The sequence below is a fragment of the Hermetia illucens genome, chromosome 3, assembly GCF_905115235.1.
Source record: "Hermetia illucens chromosome 3, iHerIll2.2.curated.20191125, whole genome shotgun sequence".
Taxonomy (NCBI): Eukaryota; Metazoa; Arthropoda; class Insecta; order Diptera; family Stratiomyidae; genus Hermetia; species Hermetia illucens.
In genome coordinates, this window is record NC_051851.1 from 1,319,495 (window position 1) to 1,343,883 (window position 24,389).

Sequence of the window (24,389 nt, forward strand, 5' to 3'; positions counted from 1 at the left end):
GCATAGTTCCGTTCATCGTTCCAGTCTGTCTGTCTCAGAAATGGTTACTGAAAGTACCCAACAGAAAAATCTGAAAAAATATCGTGGTCCATGCAGTAATATAGATGTTAATATGAAGCAGGATTTTAGAAAGTTTGGTGGAAATCATACTATTATTAAAAAAATGATTCATAGTAGGTCAAAGTCAAGGTATGGCAGTACCACATCGAATTGAATATCGTGTATTTTTAACGTATATACACTACGCGGTATATATAAATGGAACCATCGTCTACCCAAATAATCTTGCATAAAAAATCAACAAAACCTTTTATACCTGAAGCGCCAAGTAAGGAAAATTTTTAAAATGCCGGTGTCCATTGCTTAATATGAAATTTTTATTGGTCAAGAAAACATAGTTAATGTTCAAGGCTGTATCTTGAACAGTTTTTTGATCATTATGATCTTGAGCTTTGTCTTGAGCTACAGTCACCGAGTCAGACAATCCCTGCCTTGTGGCACTTCACAATATCGAAGTTTGGTTAGATCGTCTTGGTGTGCTTGATAACCAGAAACAGCCTGTTTAACACCATCAGGAGATGTTGATGGATCTATGAATTTTGCTGAGATGCCTGGAGTGAAGTCAGAATCTACTGGGGAGAGGTTAACGATTCCTACTATTGTATCACCGAAGTGGTATCGCATCTGAAGAAACTATGGAGTAGAGGCTGGTGACAAAATTATATTTTTCTTAGACTACTTAATGCCTCTAAATTTGCTGCTAATGCAACTATACATGATTTTTGGATCAATATCCTGAGATTGTTGGGAGTTTGCTTCGGAGATCCTCTGAAATGTTCTCTACCTTCGACATGATCGGACCCGTTTTTGGAAAAGGGAGATGGTCATTGAATCATTTGTTAATTTTAGTTCGACTTTATGAATCTTTATTTTGCCGTAATACCCGAAAACTAACGTGATGGTCTTTACTTGTAAAGCCACCCCAGCGAACTCCTGCAACGACGTGAAATTGGCGATGTCTCCCGCTAATCCGCAAGCCTACTTGAAGATAACTGAATTAGTAATCCTTCATCTTTGAATGAGGCCAACTGAGGTTTTCATAGAGCCCATTAGAATTTTTTTATGATTACATCCAACCAAATTATTGTTCAAGGTGTACCTTTTCCAATAATGGCACACTACCAAAAATTTAATTTTTACCACTTCACATTTTACCCTTAAAAATAAACACAAATTTTTCAAAGTTTTTCCACATTTTCTTAAGTATTGTTTCTAGTGAAAAAACAGATTAGATTTTTTTGTGAAAAATATTAGGCAGCGTAAATTATTTTTTTTTTTTTGGATATTTTTATCACTAAAAGCGATAGTTTTCGAATTGTTCCAGAAAAATCGCCTTCAGAGCTGGCCATTATATAAGAAAGGGAGTCCACTAAAGTCAAATTAACGAGACTATCTCTTCATCTTTACTGTTCATCCATAGTACGGCTCTTGAATATTGAATGCCTTCATTGTATGTATTTACTAAAGTATTATTTATTTTATAATTGATTATAACAATGGTAATTAGTAAATTTATCTACAATCGGAATCTAGGCCAATAAAAACTTCTATACATAACTGGAAAGATTGTTTGGCGACAAAAATTTATTTTTTTATGGTACTTTACTCTGGAATGGTTCTCGTAAGGAGTTTTTTTATTTTCTTCATTGATAATTTGATGGATACGTACCTACTAAAATTGATAGACCAGTAGCTTACTCCAAACTACAATTTTATTATATAGTATATATATATATTTCGGGAGCAAGGGGGGTATATTTCGGGAGCGAGGGGGTAACCCTTCATCAGTACAAAGCTACGTTTGTACTCATGAAGGGGGAATATATATATACACTATAAAATAACATTGTAGTTTGGAGTAAACTACTGGTCTACCAATTTTAGACTTAACTACAAATAGAAGACAAACATACCTACTGCCTCTTATCTGTATTTCTTATTAACAATGATTCTGTTTTGAGTCTTCCAACTATAATTCAGGGGCCTAGTCTATGTGTTTTCCCGACGGCCGATGTTTACAACAAATTTGTATTTCGATGCAATGGAAAACCAAACCAAAAGTCAAACCACGAAATTCACTCAAGTTCTTAAGTCTGCATTTTTCCATTCTTCGTTCATTTGTTATAAATGCAAATATACATTTTTGTTGCTTCTTTTTTCTTTCATCAAATATATAAATTTAAATATACATATTTCTACGCATATTTCATAATTATGTATGTTAAATTATAATTAGAGATGATTATTACAACCTCCAGCAAACCATAAAGAATATTTTTTTCTGATGATTCTTTTAAACATCTTCGCGAATCTTCAAATAATATCTTCTGCAGACTATCACTCTTTGGAGTGTGTGATGTTAATTCTCCCACTAGTCGAATTGCCAGAACTTTCACCTTCAACAAGATTTCCATCATAACCCACATATCATATCGAAAACATCAAAGCAGATAAGTTTTTTTGTGGATAGCATGGGCCACCATTATTCAATGCCTAAATAATATGGACCCGACAGAATACCCTTCCCATCTAATCATCATGGTTGATCATCTCTTTCATTGTGTAGGTACCATAGCCTAAGATACATTGCTATGTGGGTATTTTTGTATTTCTAAGGCCTTAGGATGGTTTGGCATTCATACTGGAATGTCACTCAAAGAATTCTTTACAAAAAGGAAAATATCTATGGGGAACCGAACAAGCATTATGGCCGAAATCTTGGGAACGTAAATTCGTTGGGAGGAGCTAAATTTCCGGGTTTCCTATCGATTTTAATGGCTGCATTAATTGGCACTTATGGCGTATAGAATTCAACATTTTTCACTGTTGACATTCAGTTGTATCAAATGTAGTAATGATAAAGCGGTTCATGTATGAGCGGCGCGCGCCGGTTATTTATGTGAATTGCTTTTTGATAAGAATATGAGTTATTTGTTGATAATATTGAAGTCTTTGAGTTATTTGTAATAGGTCGAGCGAGCGAATTGCTAATGAATAAAAGTCAGCGTGGGTGGGTCAAGATAAGAATTCCAGTATTAAGATTGATAATTTCTGAAGCAATATTTATGGTGCACGACTAGTGAAGAGTGTGCTTCTTAGGGGACAATCGACTATGCCGGGTTTATAAAGAACAATGTTTTTTTTTCATTTGCAGACTGCACGAGAAATACTCATGCATATGTAGCTCCATTATACAGAGTGGCGGAGTTAGATGCAAACTGTTCGAAAAATAATTGAACGCGTTTTTCTCAAAACAGTGTTTTCAAATTGTTGCCAGTGATATTTCGAAAATTGTTCAATCAATCGAGCCTTAAACAGTTGTCGATACTATCTTTCTTAAGGCTCTGTGTAAAACAAAACCTTATTAAAATTGATTCAACGTCTGTCCGTCTGTCTGTCACACACACTTTTCTCAGACGCGGCTGTGCCGGTTGACATCAAATTTGGCTGGAAAGTGGAAAGTATGGCTACCGCCAAATGCAGTGACTTACATCTTTCTGTGTTGAGTTGGGGGGGGGATGGGTCCCCTTACATGTAAAGGGAGTATACATTTTTTTTCACTAAATGTAGTCGCGTGGAGTATCAAATCAAAGGTTTCAATTAGTATTTTCTGAAGCCAATCATCCTTTTGATGTTTGTTGAAAAGGCTTGGAGTGCGGGGGCTATAAAGGGCTAATTTGTTTCATGGGCCCATTCCTAAAAATTAACAAACCAAAACATCTGAAAAAAATCATGAAGCTTCCTCTACACTCTGCACCGGGAAATTGACAGGGAACCCCCCTTAAATTTATCTAGAGTCATAAAAATCTGAAGAATTATAGACTGTAGTATGAAGCATGATATCCCCAAAATCGTTGCAGTAACTCAAAGTTGTCTCTTCCGTGTAAATTTACTGCAATCCTTTTGAATTTATTTAGTGTCTTGCCTAAATATCAATATCACACTAAAGTGAGTAGTCAGACATGTTAAATGCATATACATTACTGGTTTCATACAAATGGAGTAGTTCTGCACTAAAATATATTTACACAAGAAATACACAAAACCTTTCATATCTGAAGTGTCAGGCTTCCGTTTTCGGCGTCTTTAAAGATCAAATCGGGACCGGAAGATATAAAATGTTTTTTTTTACAAACAATCAGGCAAGGAATTGTTTCTTCTGCTTTCTCGAGCTACATTCACTTCTCTCAATAATAGACTAAATAACACCTCTCAACGATCAGTATATGCCTCACGAGAATCTACCACAAAACAGGAGAGGTTGAATATTGGAACAGAGGTGTTTGCTGCTGACCTCATTCGACCGGCTAGCGCAAACCTCCGATCCCTTTAGTTTAACTCCCCCCAATACACATATGGTTGCAGCCTGGTACTGCAAAAATCAAAGAACATATAAAACAAAAAAAATCCTTAAAATTCCCCTAAATCTTACAAAAGTTAATTCTATTAGATTAATCCGCTGGGTATTTAGAACTAAAGAGGTAACTATTGAAAACCTAACATTTTTTGAAGCGGTTTCTAATATTTACATCATTTAATACCGCACAGCTACTGGTATGACCCCTCGGGATATTATAAACTGCTCTTTCTCATGATTTCCTGAAGAAGGACATGAGAATGACATCAATGTCAGTGTCTTTTAGCACACCTCTAGCTCCAGGGACTCACCCACTGACAGTTTTGTATGGGTACCCATTAGCTTTCTGAGCTTATTTCTTATTGGTTTGCTCTCAATAACTTTTAGGAATCCCTTGGAGTTTCCGTCCTTCAAGTAATATGTCTATTTAAATAAAGTAAAAATACTAATTATTAATTGCACTATACCGTGTAATGACAAATTGAATTGAAATTGCGATGGTCAAACCACCATCTTGGGTGGCCGGAAAATACCAAGAGGAGAGAGCTAACTCAAAAAACCTAGAAAAGATGAAATTGACCGTGAAGATATGCCCGCAAATATTGAAATTCTATCAAAGTGCTCCGTCGATTCGTGCTTACACATCTTTGTGCTAACCAGGCTCGGGGATGTGGAGGGGCATCCTTTAAGCGTTTGGATCCCTCACGTGTCATTTTCACAAAAATGCACGTGTCTTTTCCAATGCGTGGGTCCATACTGGATCCTGAAAAATACTTAATCATGGGGATGTGCACCTATCGAAATGAACGACTAAGATACAATAAAAGTCGATCCTACCGCACGCGACAAGCCGTAAAACTTCGATCGGGAAAGGAAGATCTACGACGGATCATATCCTCGATCATCATTCCCGTACCTCAGATGTATTGTCAGGGAGGAGTAGGGTAAAAGGAAGACCTAAAATTAGAAGTGTCTAATGATAGCTCATTACAAAGTATATTTTTCTAATAATGAAATTGAAGTTACGCCATTCAAGGAAGAAAGAAATAAATAGAATGGTAGAGAATAGAAGGAAAATATTAAATGATAAAATTATAAAGTATAGAAATGGCCAAAATTAATTTATAAAATAATAAGAAAAAAGAAAAACAGAAAATAATAAACAATTAAAAAGGAATCCAACTCAAAATTAACTGATCTAGAATGATATTAGGTAATAAGATAATAAATAAAAAGAATAAATAGAAAAAAAATGAAGAAACATCCACGAATTCAGGCCCTTTCCCTTTAGATCTGCAAAACTGAGATTTACTTTATCAAAATCCGATGCCTTCCACTCTTTCACAAACAGGCACATTGAAAAGCAAGGAAAAAAATTATTGCAGTCGACCCTTTTTTGCAATAACCGCGGATGAATAATCAACGGAATCCAGCAGCAAAATCTGGTGCTGACCAGCTGACCAATTCTTTTATATATTGCGACAGTTCCCATTCTTCCTTACTAATTTATTTTCTATCCTCTTTCTTCACAAAGTATCTTTTAATTATATTTTCGAGATAAAATTTTCACTATTCTCCTCTAAGGACGCTTAAGACCTACGCACCGACTTGGGAGTATACGTAAATGTTGTCATAACGCCGCAATTATTACTATACGCCGACATCAAAATGTATCCATCATTGCCATAATAATTCAACCAAAAGATCTTAATCAACCAATAAGATTCTCCATTAATAAATTCATACCCAAGAGCATGGACAGCGCGGTCTAATTTCCTAATCCATATTAGCGATTCATAACACTGAACATCGTCTGAGATGACACCTTACTCGAACAGCTCTCTTCAAATTGTTTTTTTTCGCACGCCTTTTCGAAAGCGAGCTCCTTATAGTCAAATCGAACTTCCCTCACTTCCTCCTCTAGGAAAAATCGAATTATAGGTTGACGTTCATTTTATCACAAGCAGTACTATTTATTATGAATTTTTAGGACACGTTCAAATCTACCCGTTTCACAATCAGCTTCGTTATCAAACTTTCTGTCTCAAGTGCCAATTTACAAATTATCAATTCTCCGGTCCAACTGTTCCGCTGTCAATCGATCAGCTGGTCTCGTCGCATTTTGAAATATAGGAACCGGTTAGTTTAAATGCGTATTTGAACGTCGTTATGATGCAGAAATTGATCATTTGTATGTAAACTAGTTTTTAGAAATTTTTGGGAAAGGTAACAAGTGGTAGGTTTTGATAAATAGAATAATGAAATGATTGATTGGTGAGGTAAATGTACCTCGAAGAAGGCAAAGAGGAAATTGGGTGAAGTATATTGCGAAAGGTAAGGGGTGTTAAAAATAGGAAGAAAAGAGAAGAATATTAGGAATTTGAGGGCACCTGCAATGTTTGGACAGAATTTCCATATCCATCACCTTCCCAGTATCCATGTTTGAAACTTATACTACGACATTTTGCAATCTCTGATTGATTTTTCCAGATAATTTTAACAGAATAGTTGAATCTTTCTAACAAGACAATGCAATTCGATATGCTCAATATGATATCGAGAGCCCTCCTTTATTTATATCAAATTAGAAATGACTCGCAAGCACTTTCTAATGAAATAGGGTGAATTGAGCCCGCCAAAGTTGGCTATCGAAATTTCATGATTAGGTAGTTAATATTCTAAGTGGCTCCCCTTCAGTTTGCACTTTTATAACAATTGCGCAACAACGTACTACGAATATCAACAACAATCCGGACCGCACACATGTTTCGCCAAACAAACAACAGTGGAGTTCATGCAAACTGGCCTTCCTTTTTGCTAATATATGCACTCGTACAGTGACTCTTGGTTTTTTTCGGCCACTAATTTTGAATGATAAGATCCACGTGATCTACAATGTTAAATGACCATTAATGCTATGCAGATCGGATAACTTCAGGCCTGCTTAAAAAGAAGAAAATATGGTGTCAGTTAATAAATGAGCCTCCATTTATGGACTACGACTATGCTGAAAACTCCTCTGCTTTCAGCCCAGCGATGTACAGATGTACAAGAGTTGATAACATACATTGTTCGTATGTAAAATATGAGTAAATAAAACGAATTCGATATATGCTATGAGGGCAATGATCACATCAAAATGTCTCGCTTACTATTAAACCGCATCAAGACGTTTTTCCTTGGCTGTAGGCACATATCGCGGATAGGCCGCGTCCTGCTATACGCTTGCTAACAATTCTTGTGTCTAGTTTAAAATTCACTATCAGCCACCATCGCGACTATTTCAATTACATGCCATGCGTTTCAGCGTAGATCTTTGGCAGCGAATTCGACCATCATCTTGATAAATTCGCTCATAAATAACTTAATTAAAATTTTGAGGTAGACGACAGAAAGACTGCTATTTAAAGAAACTTGGCATCTACGTGATACGTCCAAAACCATTTTAATTATAAAACCAATTGATTTATTGCAACAAGTGTTGTTGTTGTTGGTGTAGTGTAGTTTCGGTTGTTAATTCCACTCACAACATTCGGATAATATTTATTAATAATATTTATAACATTTATTTGTTCATTGTCATTACCAGGATGAATGGGCGGGAAGGACTGTGAGCCGCGAGACGGAGTGTACGGGAATGAGTCACTTATCGCCTTTCTTGTAAATTATTAAGGAAGAGACGCGAACAACAATAAGACAATTGTCACGTCCATTGTTTACGACACGGAATGCGTTGCATAACAATTGATCGCGAATTATTTTTTATGATCGCTACAATCAAATTTGGTAGTAGAATTCCCGATCGTGTCTGCAATGCACAAACAGATTCTATTCAAACTTCTTGCGCTCACTATAGTGAGGAGAATCATTATTTACGCCCGACACACAATGCGGTAGATGGTGGAACAATAGGTAGAACAGAACATTTGATATCACCATTTGTAAATAATAAAAAATATGCAGGTTGCAACGGGTAATGAAAAAATAAAACCACTACTGGCCGATTGAACTCAATTATAAAAATGTGTATATGGACAAGTACTACAGGCAATTTGTGTTGCACCTTGCTGAATATCTGCACTTCCACTAGGTATTAACTGTCATTCTCAAATGTTCATCAATTAGTTACCCCATTAAGACACCAGCGAAGGTGTTCTATGGATGTGCCATTACTTGCATACACGTACGTGCCCATAATATGTTGATGATATTTTTTTAATTAAATGCAACAATAATGCCTCCATCGAATGATAGAAAATCCAAGTTGATGTTCTTCAAGTAATCGCAACTTCTACTATTTGCATTAGTTGGGCAAACACAAGGGGATTTCTTATGCATTCCCATAAACTGATAGTTATTTTATGATCAAAAATATATCAACAAATTTATTTGAAATTATTAGAATCGGCGCAAATAACTGTTAATAAAATACACTCACATCTAGATATACTATATGGACGTATATGAGCACGAAAAATCAAAAATTCAGATATTTCCGATCAGGTCAACATACACGAAAATTCAATTTTATTCTCATTTATTTGCCTAAATAAATTTTATATTCATTGCATACATTTTAAAAATGCAGAAATGATATAAAAAAATCAAGAAAGTTATTGGTGTTTTATGTTAATCATGGCTACTAGTATCAAATATTTTTTTCTATGTCAACTTAGGAAAAATTATGAACGTATTGAAAATCAGACCTCCAACTTTACATTATTTTTGAATACATTTTTGTGTGAATATAAAGAAGTGGAATTTTATTATACTTTTGTCACAGTGAATAGTGGGCTAAGGGGGGAAAAGGATCAGAAAGTCAACCTTTTTAAAACAAAATTCTGACACTTCCACTTATAGGAAATATTGACGGACAATTTGAAGGGAATTAGGAGCAAAACTTTTCGAGTTATATACAATTGAATCTTCTTGACCGTCACTAAGAAGATGAAAATTGCATATGGAAAACAAAACGCAAAACCAATCCACTGCTATTCAAGAAAGAAACAAGTCGGGAAACCGGATGCTTGACGCTTCAGGTATAAAAGGTTTTGTGTTTCCCTATGTGAGGAGCATAACCTAGTTCTCCATTGGCTTATAGCATTGACCCGAGATATTGAAATCGCTCAGTTCTGGGCAGGTTACTGCCATTGCCAGAACTGAGCGATTTAAATATCTCGAGGGGCAGGTTACTGCCATTGCCAGAACTCAGCCATTTAAATGTCTCGAGTAAATGCTATCAGCCAATGGAGAACTGCGTAATGAAATTGTTTCACGCATTAACGCAACTTGGATGAAGTGGCATTCCCCAACTGGTGTTCCTTGTGATCGACGTATCAGCGCACGTTCCAAATCTAAAATTTACTGCAATGTCATCCGTCTGCCGCTCTCTATAGTTCTGAGTGTTGGCCGATTATAAAGGACAATGAACGGAGTCTTGCGGTAATGGGGACGAAATTGTTGCATTGCACTGGTCGCGTGACACGTTTCGATCACGTCTGAAATGAAAATATTCGCGATTGATATGGGTTTGCACCGATCGTGGAAAAACTGCGAGAGAGGCTTTTTCGATGGTGTGGTCACGTAATTCACGCTAACGAGAATTCAATAACCAGTATTGATCAGAACATCGAAGTCAATGGTAAGCAACCAAAAAGCCGGCCAAAACAATGGTGGCTTGATACACTGGATGGGGATTTAAAGGTCTCGCGAATATATGCTTTGATAAAATAAAATGACGAAACCGATCACGACGAGCCGACCCCGCTTGTGAACTGAAGGCTGAAGAAAAACAAAAAGATGTGAGGAGCGAGGAGTGCACGATATCTCCGTGTAATATAGCTAAAAATTCCATTGCCCTCTATTTTCTAGAAAGTGATTTAAATAAATCATTTGATGGAAAGCCCTGGGTTGATAATGGTCAACCTCATACGCTTCACACTCTGAGTTTAATATTATTAGCAAATGCCAAAAATTTAACCAACATCAAATATAAAAAAAGGCCGGGGAAAATTGGATTCTTCTTGAATGGAATTTTAATATTTCACTCGAATGTCGATTATGACGTTAGCATCTTATTTGTATGGCTTAGGATGCTGTTAATTGGCACGAAATTGATAAGTTTGAACTGCTACAACTTTGGCGTTAATGACCAGATTTCCATGAAATTTAGCACGTATATACGAAATATTGTCCTCTATGCTGGCACAAAATTCGGAAGTCCTAGGATGAACTTAAGGGCGGTTTTTAGTAAATTTCTAAAAAGTTGTAATATACTATTAGTAAGTTTATTTGAGCAGATATCGGAATGGGACATATTTTGAGGCCTAGATTTCATCTAAGCGCACGACCCGGATTTTTAGGTTGGGTAGTTTCCAAAAATGAGTCCTGTCTCACTTTAAGTGCGTACATTTTGACTCCTTACTCACGCACTTTGCAATTCATACCAAAACTAATATCAGTTTCGGAAAATACAAATCGAGACCTTTCATTTGATACCCTACACGACTATATCCGGTAAAAAATGATTGAATCCCCCTTTTGCACATATGGGGAGCCCCCCTTTAGACTCCACCTAAATTTATGCCACTCGCTGTATGCGTGGGATTTCATAGTTCCCAAGTGTCCACCATATTTCGTTCGGATCGGTTTAGCGGTTTTGGAGAAAAATGCGTGTGACAGACAGACAGACAGACAGACATTGAATCGATTTTAATAAGGTTTTGTTTTACACAAAACCTTAAAAAATCGTCGTAAAAGGATACTTTGGAGCAAGGATCAGCTACGGGCGAGTTGTTTTATGGAGCTGGATTCGAATTTTCTATGTAATTTTTTTTTTTAAAATCGTTTCTTCATTTTATTCATGGATCCTGCTTTCGCGTTTTTCTCAAAACTTGTCGTAGTCAAAATTTCTCGAAAACATATGGACCGATTTTGCTAAAATTTTGCACACTTATTCTGCATATGAAGTACTCGATTATAAACGATTGGTTTATATTTTTTCAGCTACAACAATTTTTTTTTTTTGTTAAAAAAAGCGTTTTTCACAAAAATTCAGGATTTTTTTGCTTGTACAAGGTGTCTCAAAAGAAATTTTATATTTAGTGGATTGATTAAAAAAAAGTAAGCTGTATATAGAAAAAATGTTTATTAATTATCAAAATACACTTTTTGGGGATTTATTTCTTAAAAATAATATCATCTAAATGTAGACCCTCACGTTCTCGTCACTCATTTAATCGAACAGTAAAATTACTTATGACGTCTTGGCAGGTGGACTCAGGGATGGCTGCCATTTCGTGATGGATATTTTCTTTCAAATGCGCCAGTGAAGTTGATTTATTGGCGTAAACTTTAGATTTAAGATAACCCTATAGAAAAAAGTCTATAGGGGTTAAATCTGTACTGCGTGGAGGTCAATTTCTGTCACCTCTCCGGGAGATCGATTTGCCTGAGAAAATTTCACGAACACGTTGCGGAGACATATTGGACGTGTGTGAAGTTGCACCGTCCTGTTGAAACCATGTTCTTTGGTTATAACCAGGAAAGTTTTACAGTGCAAGTACCAAGAAGTTGTTTAACATCTCCATATAACGCTCTGAATTCATTGTAACTGCACGCCCCCTTTCCTCTTCAAAACAGTAAGGGCCGATAATCCCTCGTGCTGATATCGCAGCCCATACGGTCACTTTAGGCGAATGTAGGGGATTCTGATGTTTGCGTTTCGGATGCATTGCACTCCAGTAGCGGCAGTTCTGCTTATTTACGTGGCCATTAAGATGAAAATGGGCTTCATTCGAAAACAAAATGTTGGTAAACGTTGAAAATCGCTCAATCACCTGATTTACGAAATTAAGCCTTTGACTGGCATCCTGGGGCTTTAATTCTTGCCCCAATTGAACTTTGTAGGGGTGCAGCTTTAGGTCTTTGTGCATAGTGCGACGTAATGATGACCTATGCACATTTAAAGCACTTGCGCGCTTCCGAATTGAAAGGTTCGGGTCGTCACGAACAGACTGATTAACATTCTCCACGTTTTCTACCGTTCTTGATGACCTAGGTCGCCTGGATTTTGATTTATCCAGCGTTGTACCAGTCCCTTCAAACTTTTTAACCCAATATCGAATGAGAGGAATGCTTGGCGCATCATTTAAGTGGCGAAAACCTCGAATACTGCATAATTTTCTACGCGCTACAGTTGCCGAATCGCCGTTTTTGTAAAACTCTCGCACGCATAACGCACGGTCTGCTCCCGAGAAACGCTCTATAGCGACTGAATTCCCAAGAGCCAGGCTACCGATTGACATAACCCCCGCGACCCTCGGATACGTTGCGTTCACGGAGTAAGCTAAATAAACATAAAATTTCTTTAGAGACACCTTGTACATTTACGAAAAATTCAAAAAAGGAAATTTTGTTAATACCATCGTTCAAATCCAAGATAAACTTATGAGCAAAAGAAATTTTTTTGGTTTTTAAAATTTTGGATGATACAATTATGAGTTATTTTGACTACCGGATGTTCTTATCATTACCACTGGCTTGATTTTCAATATTTTTTACAAAATTTTCGCTTAATATTCTGATAATAATGCTTAATAGTGAATATAAATTAAAAAACATCAATAAATAGGGTACTCTGAAACATTTTTAAAAAAAGCCTTTTTCCTGTATTTTAAATCCTTTGCGCCTTTAATTGTCAAAATAAACCTTTCAGAAAAACACAATTAAAACCTTGGTAAACTGATAGAAACTCGAACTTCAAAAATTTGATGGTGTAATTAATTCTCTTGACCAACACATTAAAAATTCCTTTAAAATTTACCAAAATGTAAACCAAAATATAAAATATTCTTAAGGAGATTTACAATTCCAAAAATTGCGCTTCACAGATTCCACAGACATAAACAGCTAATCGTAAATACAATAGAGCAATCAAAGATTTTTTCGGCACATAGTATCGATAGTCGTATTCTGTGCAATTCGAATGACCTTCTTTCTCTAGATTTGTATTCCAGCAATATCCTAACTAATTTAGTGCCATTCTTACGCATCGGACTTACGTGATTTGGAAATTATAAATAGTTGTTGTTGTATATTTTGATATAATGCCCATCGGCATTTATGGAAATGTTGGCAGATTCACTCCATAAAAGAAATCATCACAGATCACCGCTTCCTAAAATTTAGAGGACTTGCTTTTATATTAACGCAGCCAATCATTCTGCTTATATCATCAATGCAAAATATGTTCTATGAGATTATGCGAAACAGCAAATCCTTTTTTATACAAAATGGCTGAGCTGAAGTTTTATCCTTGCAATGCGAACGGCATCAGACTGAAGAAAATTGCAATTCAGGATTTTTTGTTTTAAAACATTGATTTCGGAAACTTACCTGTCTGGCTCTACCATACGAAACACTTAGGTGGCGCTTTTAGCCATTAAAGTTGAAAATCGGGTGCGACCTATGAGTTCTTTCAGTCAAAACCGATTGACATGAAATTTAGGCTGGAGTACTGCTTGTACCAAACAATTTCATAAAACATTTTTTGCTTAGAATTAACCATTTAATCGATTTATGTGGTTCACTCCGAAGGTGGTGGTGCATCCCCCCCTCCCCACAGGAAGGAAGCGCATATCGACACTATGTAACTTTTGTTCTCTTATACCACCCTCTACTACCCCATGTCAATCGGTCTTGACTGAAGGCCGGACTATTTAATATTGACATGACCTGAAATCGCGCGTTATCATACTTCGTGCAGGCCAGCAAAGTCAAACTTCCACAAAGCTAAATTCGACACTCTCGACTTAAATTTATCAACAATCCACTGAGATCGCATACCAGCAAATATAACGTGGAATGAAGTCGTTACGTTACGTCCCATTGTGTGGCTCATTTTTCGATTCTTATCAGATTTGTTCACCAAACATTCACCTGAAACATGCAGCACGAAAGAAGTTTCTGCCTTCAAGATGGCTCCTTTCAACGTTTTGTGCTCCTTTGTGGAATTGATGACAAAAAATGTTCATACTTGATACTTGATGAGCGTTGAGCGTTGAGGTCACTCTAGCAGGTGCTATGATCCCATACTAACAATTTGTCCAACCTTGCTCGATATTTCCGCACTTGCATAAGTGTTGATGGCTCTATTACTAATTTCCCCGAAAATATCCTGTGATTAACATTGTTCTTACTTTCCTCTCGTACTTAGATCTCCCTCTTCTACCATGCCCCTATTGGTGTGAACTTTCTTCCTTACTCTTTTCGGTTGTATTCCTCATTGAAGAAAAAATCAGCTTTAGTCCTAATGGGCGAGACAGCTCTCTCCATCTAATTATAATTTTCAATAGTGTCGAAGAAAGTAGCATACCCACGCTTTTGGAAAGAGGGCCTCATTATACTTTTTTTTAAAAGTCGTGGGAACTCACAACCGATTCATCGAATAATTCTCAGAATTACTATTGACTCAATTCAGTTCTATTTCTTTTTTTTTGTGGGCCATATCTGTTGCTGACATTCCTTCCGAATTTCAGCATCACAGCTCAACCCTTGTGAAAGTAACGCCTTGCTGGGTACATCTGTCTTCCTGTGTGTTTTCGATTCTTCACAGATTTAAAAGTGGAAATGTATTTTTTGCATAAACGAGTTTGTATTAAATTTTTACAAAAGACATCCATTACTATAATATATCTGAGCAAATATTACTCAAACGAGTCCTTATGCGAAATGAGACGTGAGTTTATTCAGGCAAGTGAATAGCGGGGCGAGAATCACCGACTGAATTGTCGGTAGTGTGAATGCCGTTGCCGATACACTGAACTACCGCCGGCACATATGGCGCGAGGCCGGTGCATAATGGTTTCTTCCTTCATGCGGGGGCCAGATGATCACCCCTGACGGAATTCAGCAAACCCAGATAAGGTTGAAGCGCTCAAAAACTTTCCTCTGCTAACCACGGTGAAGGATTTGCGAAGGTTTTTTTTGCATGATAACTTCTTTCGTCGTTTCCCAACGAAGGCGCCAAGCGATCGTCAACGCTTACTTGTTTGGGCCTAAAATAAAAAACTCCCGCGAGGTTGCTTGGTTTACTGAGGCCATCTAGGCATTTGAAACCACCAACCAACCGCTGGTTTATGCTTCACTTTGGCATTTCTTCGGCCAGATGCATGTCTAGCCGTGTTCGTCGATGCCTCAGATACAACGGTAGGCGCCGCTATTGACTAACGAGTGACCCATCCCTGGCAATCGTTGAGCTTCTTCTCGAAATAACCCAACCCAGCTCAACGAAACTACAGCGCTTACTATCGTGAGCTATTCCCCGCATAACTCTATTATATGTTTCCGTTTCTCTCTTGAGGGCAGGCTTGTGGTCCATGAACACAGAGAACGACTGTATAGCTTGAGGTCAAACTCTAAATACAAATTCAAGGAGTTTCCTATCTTCGGATCAAACACCTATTTACTCTGCGAGATCCCAGACAAGGGACCTAACCCATTTATTCCGGCCGATTCCAATACTTCAAACGGCTACAAATTATTTTCAGAATTTTACTTTGTGCGACCGGAAGTTTAGTATGAAAGATAGCCACCAGCGTGTGAATTTTCGCCATATTCGTCAAAAAAGTGTCATGCGCTGCATATGTGTATTGCATTTGATAGGGATTTTTCGATGAATAATTTTGCATTTTAAATTTTCGGAATGAATTTCGGGAACTTTTGATCAAAGTAGTATGCGACCGCGCACTTCAGCTAAGTCGCGGGTATAGAGATCATGAGTTCCTTGGCTTCCTTCCTTCCTTCTGAATGTTGTTAACTGAATCTATGATAGAGATAAATTTTTCTCCAAAGTCTGTAATTCTCCTCTCCAAAGTAACTTCATTCAATTTTCCACCATCAGTTATCATATGGGTCGCCTCCTCCGTTTCCAAATGATCTTTTAATGGTCGCTCATTCCGTCCCATCTTTCTTTTCTTTATCAAATCCTTTGCTCCGCTCTCTACAGATTAGTGCTCTCTTGCTAAGTTGCTACGGAAATGCTACGCTGTTGAAACGTCTTGCAGTAATGAAAAGAACAAGTGGTTCCCGAAATATCGGTATATGCGAATAAAATAAAAAATACTAGCGAAAAACAAACACCGTCTGATTACTTCACATAATTTGATCGCTGGAAACACCGCAAGATTACACAATCAATCTGTATATTGTGTTTTCCTTTCTTTTTGAAATACAGTAAATAAGTAAGGGAAAGTAATTGTGGACTGCATTGAATTGAGGTGAAGCCTTGCACTTTATTTAACCGAATTAGCAAACAGCACCACAGCTGATTAAGTAAGCGGTACCGCGAGTAATTTAAATTGTAAACTAATGAGGTTTACCACGACCTTTATTTCGATCATTCTTTAGTGATCATCAAAATCTTAATTAATTTTCAGCCTGACAATGACTCTATAAAATTATTAACTGCGTTCATCAACTGGCTCAACTTTTGGAGATATTTCAGTACTAATTTGACTACTAACGTAATGATTGGAACTCAGAGTGATAAAGACAAAGTTCTCCAGCTTTTTTTGAGGTGTTAGTTCCCGCAGCAATAGACTTCACTTCATAGTCAATCAATAAGGCAATAGGGTAACAATATCTACATAAAATAATACACCCAACAAGTCGAAACAGCTTATTCTCACTGGGAGGAAGAGAAGAAAACGAAGAAAAAAGGTCTCAATCGCTAAAAGATCATATAGCATGGAATGTTTGCATATCCGTGGGGTAGGGACGAAGTAGCTAACTAGTCCGTGACCCATGTGGTTAAGGTGTTGGTGTGTCGGTCTGTCAACAGCGCTTAGATGCTTTTCTTGTGTGTATTTCCGCATCCCATGTGCCAAGCAATTAGCAAGCTCTGCTGGCAGCCGCGGGGCCGCACACCAATGCACTGCATCACATACACGGCACTAGCATCAGAACTTATGTATGCGATTTTGTTCGCGCATTTACCGTAGACGGTCGAATGTGCGCAATGATTTTTGTCTATCGTAAAATTTAGAATCTTTTGTGTTCAGCTAAGGAAGACTCTCAAATAAGTTTGTTGACTCATATCTCGGAAAATATGTAGTTGGCTAGCGAAGAAATAAAATTCCCATATCAATTTGAATCACGCGCAAAACTATAAGATAGTGTTTGGATAAGAAGCCGACTCATGTGCAAGGAAGAGATAAAGTCACCCCCGGGGGTAGATGGATGACGATTTTAATAAGATAATAAATGATTAACAAACTTGCTTTTGTGTATAAGTTGATTTTCGTAGTTTTTGCTATACTCGTTGATAACGAAATGTGACAAATACTGATCATTTTTTATAGACCAATAAACGTGGTTTCAATTCTCCCAAAGGTAGTTGAGCAATTGTTTATAGCGGAAATATTGCCGTCCATGTGCGAAAAAAACATTATCCTCTCACTATCACGAGTAAGAATCCCTCAAGATAGCGCGTTGGGGATTTTCACTTCAATGATGCCAAATACTGGGGACCCGTCTCGATCAAGAGCCGATATATATAGAAAGGGAAAAAATAATAATAACAGAGACTGTATGGTTGCCCTATACTCCACAATGGAATAAACAGAAGATATATATAAACAAAGATATTACGAATGATAACTGCCACTTCATGGTATTTGACGAAGTAGAAGATTTCTGAGGACCAAAAAATTTTACATTCTAATTGTTAGGAACCACTCAAATAATTAATCTAAAACCTTAAAAGCTTGTCCTAAAATTCAATGCACTCAGCGGTTAAAGTGATGCAATTTTTAGATTTTATTCGATTAAATTGAAAATCCTTACGCATCCGAGAATTTGAGTAACTTTTTTGTATGAAAATAGCATCCGATTAAATTGGGAAGAAGTGTTGTTTAAGATTAGTTTTGTAGGGTTTAAAAAATTTAATTAAGTTCCCGAAGTAAACCGCTTGTTGAAAAAAAAATATATTTTAATTTGGTTTCATTTTATTTCGTAGCCTACATTCATTTTTTATAAAATTTTTCTTAAATGAGTGTTCAGATGACTTAAAATATCTTTCCGACTTAAATTCGCTTTCTTCCTATTTTTTTTATATTTTAAAGAAATAAATTTGAACTTGATATATTCGTTCCTCTGTCTGATGCATGTTACATCCACAAATCTATTCATTCATCGAAACCCAAATATTTCTTCCTTCCAACACAAAGTAGTCAAAGTTGAAACCATTTTTCGTAAAATGACACAGCGCATAAGTTATGCCCATTAAAACGATCACTTTCGTTAAAAAATCCATTAAATTTAGAATATTGCTTAGCTAACGTCACAATTAAAATCCAATCTAAGTAATCAAATATGGACTTGGTGTAGTTGGCGAAATTTAAATGCACAAATAAATCTTATAGTTGAGTACCACCATAATAACGCTACAGGTCATAAATCACGCGTGTTTAAGGCATTACACCCAGACGAACGCGGATTGGTGCTCGGATCGTGTTTAATACGCTATAAAACTTGTTAGGGTGTCGCGTCTTATAAGAAGGCAACCGCGGCCATAAAGCATTTCGGACCTCGCGCAAACAAATTCAATCTATCACCAAAATAACTCAATTAATTCTTGTCACCGGTAATGTCCAGGACACGGTGCGAATGTGGCTCTCTACCTTGTTTTCTTATTATGGCTTAAACCTGATCTTGTGCGAGATCATCACAATGTTCAATTAGTCATTATCATTTTATTTATGAGAATTTTCGATGTAAAAAGAAAAGTGGATATTTGAATACACTGGGAAAATGGCCGTTGAAAGGATGTATTTTGCAGAGCTATGGTAATGATAACAGAACTTCACCAAAAGGTGTATTTTTAAAAGCTTCTTCTATTAGTCCATCAAATACGAAAAAAATATAACTCTATTTCTGCATCGTCTTCTATTTACTTGAAATGTTTGTTATCCCCTTCTCTGAAAAGTATAAAGTAATAAATGTCTAATCAATTTGCCAACAACTCCAAAGTACTCGTATGTACATCGGCATTGCTAGTCATGTAAAATTGTCATTTCGATTCCGCTATTGTACGCTTAATAGAACTCCGGGATGCAAGGCGCGTACGCGGGTAATTCATGCTTTTTATTTTTTTAGCACTTTGCCTACATTAATTTATAGCTAATAGAATGATAAATGTGAGCTTTCCAACTAGAATAGAATATGTAGACCATTGTTCGTAGTAGTTATAAAATGAATTTCTGACAGAAGAATTCTTTGAATTGCTATTTACTGCAATCCAACATATATCTAAAGCTTTTAGATTAATTTTTAAAAAGTGGTAGAATTATATGGATTCTTATATATATTCCTTAATTAAAGTTAAATATTTCAACTAAATGGAAACGACGAAATATTTTCATGATCCGATAAATCATCTAATATAATAACTAAATGAATCTCACATGACAAATTAAACCCAAAAACGAACCTGGCTACAGTTCTTTAAATTTTTAAAACAGATTTCACACTTCTCATTTCTTTCTTCCATTGTTTAGCAAATAATAAATCTTGGACAGTACACCTCGCATTTTCTATCTTCTGTTCCAAACACTTATAAATTCCCCAATATTTTTTCGACTTTCCATTGCAATATTAAAAGATCTGTAATTTATTCTAATCACATTGAAATATAAATCATTATGACACTTTAAAAAGTTTGCATCTCAAAATATACAAAATAAATTAGATGAATATGTTTGTATTGATTACTAATGTATTAGTCCTTCCCAAAAAACTTATCATATATTTTAGTAGATTTTCATGTTAAACGAATGGGATTTTCATATTTTTTTTGAGAATGTTCAATCCGAGAGTGAATATCTTTAGTTACCATTTTATCTTAAGTCACAGCAAAATCATAGCGAAGGGGAATATCTCTAAAGCAATTTGAACCCATTTGTCATTCAGCACAATAGAGCGAGTAATGAATATTTCAAGGTGCTAGCCATGTTTAAATATGAATATTTCTATCGACGTTAATATTGCTACATATAGCATAATAGTGGAAAGTTTTATTGTCAATTCTTTACCAGATTAACTCCCAAAGACAGGTCGCTATGCGCGTGCGGTCTTACAGAGGGACCATTCGCAAACAGTTGAAGTTAAGATTATGGGGACTCTGATAAATCTATTTTTTTAACAAACTTTGTATATTTCATCTTGAATATCTCCTATTTTATGAAAATGCCTCCAAATTTAAATCCCCATCAGAACCCATTTCGGAATTCTTAACAGAAAATGATTTTCGAACAAATTATCATGATTGAGCTGTATAGTATAGTATAGCAAAAAAATCATGTGGGAATAAGATATATGTATAAAGTATCTTACATCATAATCCTATTTACAGTTACAAACACAACATTTAATTTTAAATCCATACTCTTTATTTTCCTTTTTCCAATCTTTTACGGTACTGGCCAGCTTTAGCATAAAACAACCCCCCAATCCCAGCCTTTTTTAGACTTCATTATTTGTATCTTATTTTACAAATAGTGGCTCTCAAATTTATGAAGAGTGCTTCAGATTATATTGTCTAAGCCCTGATCATACAAACTTTTGTATGAAGAAAATTCCAGTGTTCTGAATAAAAAAAATATTAAGAGCAACATGTAATATCCAGAACTATTACGCTGTTATAAAATAGTCATTGCTCCTGATGCTTGTTCATAGTTTTTCCCAATAATAAAAACAGCGTTTTCTACTACAGCATTTTTATCCCGTGTATTTAAGTATTTTGATAGGTACTCACTCCTCTCTTCAGAACTTCAGCCAAACTACTGAAGAAAGGAGTAATTTTGTAGGAGGAAACGCTCTATGTTTCCCTGTGTTCCCCTATCTATTTTTTAAAAGGTCATTTACACAAATAATTTGATCTGGAAAGCACTGTATTGATAACAGTTCATTATACTCGTGAATTATCACTTCAGAATCTTATTTGCATGGCTTAAGATGCAGTAAATTCGCGTGAAATTCTTCTTCTTCTTTTTCTTCAGCCTTTGTCCCGTTCACAAGCGGGGTCGGCTCGTCGTGATCGATTTCGCCATTTGGCTCTACCGAATGCCTAATCTGGGTGCAATCTCGAGGCTTTCAAATCCCCATCCAGCGTATCAAGCCACTGTTGTTTAGACCTGCCTTTGAAAAGTTTGAACTAACTAACTTTGATATTAAGCCCGATTTTTTTATGAAACTTGGCATGCGTATGCGCAATAGTGTCCTCTATGCTGGTAGCAGTACTCCCAGGATAAACTTAAGGGCGGTTTTCAGTCCATTTCGAGAAGTTAGTAATATATTATTAGTAAGTTTATTTGAGCAGATATCGGAATGGGACTTATTTTGAGGCCTAGATTTCACATAATCGCACCACCCTGATTTTTTTAGATTTTTGGGTTGAGTCGTTTCCGAAAATGAGTCCTGTCTCACTTTAAGTGTGCACATTTTGACTCCTTACCCGCTTGCTTTACAATCACGCTAAAATTTCTACCAGTCTCAGAAAGTACTATGGAGACCTTCCATTTGATACCCTACACAGCTACATTCGGTGGGATCGGTTTAGTCATTTTGGAGAAAAGTGCGTGTGACAGACAGACAGTGAATCGATTTGAATAAGGTTTTGTTTCACACAAAACCTTAAAAACTTAAATCCAGAACTTATTGTGTCCGCAGATCAGTTAATTCTTAATTCGTTTATGTATTTTAAGCCATTGTGTAAACAATATTCGCAACCTGGAAGTTCCGCATTTTAGGTATGGAAGGTTTTGTAGATTTCGTACGTGAAACTATATTTGAGGGCAAAAAAATCGCCCAGTGTCTTTGTTTTAACTTCAAACATTAATATTTGTTTATTGGATCTATCCTGAAAATGCATCGTATGTATAAGAGGCTTGTAAACATAGGAATTTGAGCTTAAAAAACCCAGATAATAATATCATACGAAAGCCACGCCCCTTAATAACTCAATACTCGTAGAAGGCGATTTCGGTCCTACCTTGGTATGAAAGGCGATTTTTCAGGTATAGGGTTACTGTTTGTATATTAATATTTAGCCTGTACATTAGTACATTGATTCCATTGTGCCTAGTAACCGGACAATACGCCGTCAAGCTGCTTAAATCGAAGAATGTAGCTAACTGGCCCGTGTCCTATGTATATGGTTAATTATTGGTATGTCGATGGCGCTTAAATGGTTTTCTTGTGTGTGTTTCCCCATCCCATCAGACAAGCCGCCATAAACAACGTGGGCGCACACTGCATCACATACACGGCACTAACATCAGACCTTATGCGTGTAATTTTTCACCCGCAATCACCATCGCGGTCGAAGATGGGCAATGATTTTTTTCTACTATAAAATTTCGAACAATGCTTTGGGAGTTTAATCTCCTGTATACAGTCTTCTTGGACTGAAGGAAATGCAAAGCCACTTGGTTCTGGACGAAAACGCGCTACAAGGGGATGATCGTTATATTGTTACCACATTATTGAGAAATCGGTATCTGAATGAAGCTTAACTAGCACATCTAACTGAAGGGGCTTGAGAGTCGACAGATTTGCAAATTCGCCTTCAGTTCACTAGAGAACTGCGAATTGGGCGATGGAGCAGTGGACTCCTTGTTTCATCTTATTCTCACACGAATACTGGGTGTGACTGCCAGGGAATGACAGAACGTACAAGTACACCGAAGATTTTCAGAGCGATTTACCCCGTTCTGCATTTCAGAGCGGGCATTTTTTGGTGGCAGATGCTGTACTTTCTGGGAGGCATAACATCAGTGGCAAAAACGAATCTTGTTTTTATCACAAGAGAAAGTAGCGGTCGCAAATCACATAGACTTACAGCGAAACACTAACTCGAAGTGGTCTTGTAGGCATATATAATCACTTTTCCGAGATTCATCGATAAAAACTTTGTTTTCATGGATGATAACGTAAAACCGCACACTACTACTATTATACGCTGGTACTTGGAGGAAGTGAATGTACCGTTAATGCCATGCCTTAATCCAGCGCCGTAGAGAGAAAATCCGGGCCCGGGATGAAAATTATGTGAAAAAGCTGGGCCCGGGGGGAAATTGTTCTGGCCCCCTATTATCTCCTTATTGTATTAGAATTTCTATTCCGGGCCCCCGAGAAAGACGGACGAGAATCCTTAACTCAAATGAACTATAAACAAATCATAAGACCAATATGAAGGTATGGTATTTAAAGAAATTCCAGGTACTTTTTGATGCAGCCTCATAGTATAGCAAGGATCAACTAGTCAGAATTTTGACACTGGAAAACGTCTGACTGAGCATAAGGGGAACTGTGAAGCAAATAACTATTCCGTGCAAGCTACTTAATTAGAAAAGCATTGCCGGTAGAACTAGAATTGGTTTGATATACTAAATGATATACGAAATATCGGGATTACCCAATCACCGGGAGTGCAAAATAAAGAAAATTAACTCAGGGGACCAGCAAATTTGTACGAATTAGCTGGAAATACAAACAACCGATGCACGAATTATCGGGATTCTACTGTATTATCATATTTTTTCCCAGATTTCCCGATTTGGTGATTTCCACGAATGTGTCCTTGATTCAGGTGTGCAATTTGTTTTGAAAAGTACTAGTCAAATTTTTCATTTCCAGCTTCAGTTTTGTAAGCCGTGCACCTTTTCGTAGCGCGAAGTCATACTTTTTTAAATTTCGAAAAATCGTTTTTTTTGTTTATTTTTTATCTACCATTTCTTGATTTTTTACTGTAAGCTGCATACAGATGATCAACTAAAATTTTCCAGATTTATTTCGATCAATTTTATCGATCTTAACAAACTGTATACATGTTTCCTTCTTAGTAATATGTAGTGAATGCCAGTACAAACCTTTCAAGCGGTTTTCATGTACTTTTGGGGTTTTCTCTTATAAT

The 24,389-nt window shown here is 36.5% G+C and overlaps 1 protein-coding gene across 1 annotated transcript in view; it reads left to right on the forward strand.

The window, feature by feature from the left end:
• The window catches only part of LOC119650958 (homeotic protein antennapedia), a 366,183-nt gene that overhangs the window by 37,611 nt on the left and 304,183 nt on the right, over positions 1-24,389 (forward strand). The window lies entirely within an intron of this gene.